Source organism: Nycticebus coucang, chromosome 1, assembly GCF_027406575.1.
Source record: "Nycticebus coucang isolate mNycCou1 chromosome 1, mNycCou1.pri, whole genome shotgun sequence".
NCBI lineage: Eukaryota > Metazoa > Chordata > Mammalia > Primates > Lorisidae > Nycticebus > Nycticebus coucang.
The window spans coordinates 122,308,614-122,311,371 of NC_069780.1; the positions used below are offsets into that span (position 1 = coordinate 122,308,614).

A 2,758-nucleotide genomic window follows, 5' to 3' on the forward strand; every position below is an offset into this window, starting at 1 on the left:
TCTTCAACACAGTAAATGTGCAAATTGTAACTTTGACTTTCCAAATGATGTTGTGTGATATTTTGTTTTCAATTATGAGCACAGTCTACCTCCTGAGGTTTCCAGTTAAGATAAAAGGATATGTCACAGTTAGAAACAATCAACTCATCAAGAGGCATGGTGTGAAGTGGTTTCTACGAATCCCCGCCGGATAAAATTATTTGTAATGATGAACAGTCTCCATTTCTGCACAATTAATTTAAAACCCATTTTCAGTTGTGAATGAATTTTGTATCATATAGCAAAAAATTAATTGTACCTGATTTTTAAAAAATGGAACATTTTGGATGCCATTTTTCTATCATCAGGCATATAATTGTGCTAAAATATTTAATCTAACAAAAACGAAATGTACTAGATGAGAGAGCAACAAAGCTGTGTTATTCCACTATCACTATTAAATATATTATATGAAATTTGAGTATCTCTAAGTTAACTAGGGTATGTTTGATGAGAAATTATTTATGGAGGATACACAGAACAAGATCAATTTAGCATTTCTTTCTTTCTTTTTTTTTTTTTTTTGTCCCTATGTCTCACTACAGTATTAAAGAGCTTCAGGCTGAAATGCTTGTTCAGGCATTTTTATTGTCCAATTATCTATGTTAAGTCAAGGAAGATACTGGTTAAGATTAAAAGTTACTAAAAGATATCGAAGGTACTAAAAGCTTTCTTTCTTTCTTTTAATAGAGTAGCCAATACAGTCTAAGAGAAGTCACAAAAAAGAAATGAAAATGACTAGTCTGTGAGGTAGAAAGAGGTATTAGTGGATTCTATAAGAGCAAAAAGGAGAAAAATAGTCTCATCTACAAAGAATTTCATATGGAATGGGGAGAGTATGCTAATAATTATGATTGCAAAGAGGTGCTTTTTCCTTAATTTTCTTCAAAACTGTGTATGATATAGAGTAATTGGAAAGAATATCATACAACTATTTATAGAACCACAACAGAAGTCACTTTTTAAATTTGGATTTACAAAATAGCATTGGTCTGAAGACCTTAATCCACTAGCTTTGCTATAAGGAAGTTAGTTATTTGTATATTATTTGGCTATTATTATTTCCTGGCAAATTTAAATGTAACTTTGATGTGAATGGATATATTCTTTTAATCCTGTATCTTTCAAAACATAGTTCCTGAAAATATAGGGAAAAAAGACTTTGATTAAAGGTATAAATGCATGAAGGAGAAATTAGTGAATAGGCAACTAACCACAGACTGTGTTCAATCGAGAGAAGAAGACAATTGCTTTTGATAGCCCTGCTGACACTTTTCTTTTGAGAGCCAGGTCCTAGTCCATCGTACTCCTGCTGGTGCTGAAGAACCTCCCAAGGAAGCTTAGTGCTATTCCTGAGAGGTGATTGTGTCCTAACTTCCATTCATCTCCTTATTCAGGGTGCACTTTATTTTATTTTATTTATTTATTTATTTTTAAATATGGAACACTTCACAAATTTGCATGTCATCCTTGTGCAGGGGCAATGCTAATCTTCTCTGCATCGTTCCACTTTTAGTATATGTGCTGTCAAAGCGAGCACCACTTTATTTTTTTATTAAGTCATATATATATAGATCATGAATATGTTTATGCCTTTGAGAGATTCAATGTGTTGATTATTTGTACAAATTGGAGTGCTTACATCTTACTAATTAACATAGCTTTCACCTCATTTACTTAATCACAATGTTAAGACATTTGTGTTCTATACTTGATAGATTTGACTTGTATGCTTGCAATATGCTCCATAGATGTGGTCCCATCATTAGCCCTCCATCAAACTACCCCTTCCCTCCTTCATCCTGGGTTATAGTTGTGACTCATCTTTCATATGAAAGTGTGCATGATTATAAATTTTTTTCATAGTAGTACTGAGTAAATTGGACAATTTTTTTCCCATTCCTGATATACTTCACTAAGAAAAATATTTTCCAGCTCCATCCATGTAAACATAAAAGAAGTAAAGTCTTCATCTTTTTTAATGCTGTATAGTATTCCACGGTACACATATACCATAATTTATTCATCCATTCATGGGTCAATGGGCACTTGGGCTTCTTCTATGACTTGGCTATTATGAATTGAGCTGCAATGAACGATCTGGTGCAAACATCTTTGTTACAAAGTGATTTTTGGTCTTTTGGATATACTCCTAGTAGAGGAATTGCAGGATCAAATGGCAGGTCTACATTTAGATCCCTGAGTGTTCTCCAAACTTCTTTCTAAAAGGAACATACTAGCTTGCATTCCCACCAGCGGTGCAGAAGTGTTCCTTTTTCTCCACATCCATGCCAACATCTGTAGTTTTGGGATTTTGTGATGTGGGACACACTTACCAGGTATAGACAGATATCTCAAAGTGATTTTGGTTTGCATTTCTCTGATGATTAAAGATGATGAGCATTTTTTTCATGTGTCATAGACCATGCACCTGTCTTCTTCAGAAAAGCTTATGTTCACGTCTCTTGCCCACAATGAAATGGGATAATTTGTTCTTTTCTTATTAATAAGTTTGAGTTCTCTGTGGATTTTGGTTATTAGACCTTTGACAGAAATATAAACTGCAAACATCCTCTCCCATTCTGAGGGCTGTCTACTTGGTTTACTTACTATGTTCTTGGCAGTACAGAAGATATTTAGTTCTATCAGATACCAGTAATGTATTTTTCATGTTGCTTCAATTGCCTGGGGTATCCTCTTCATAAAGTATTCTCCCAGG

At 33.8% G+C, this 2,758-nt stretch overlaps 1 non-coding gene across 1 annotated transcript; it reads right to left on the reverse strand.

Moving 5' to 3' along the window:
* Positions 1 to 1,472: 1,472 nt before the first annotated feature.
* LOC128592267 (U6 spliceosomal RNA) lies at positions 1,473 to 1,579 on the reverse strand. Its single transcript, XR_008381825.1, has one exon. It is a non-coding gene; the product is annotated as a U6 spliceosomal RNA (small nuclear RNA).
* Between the last annotated feature and the right edge of the window lie 1,179 nt (positions 1,580 to 2,758).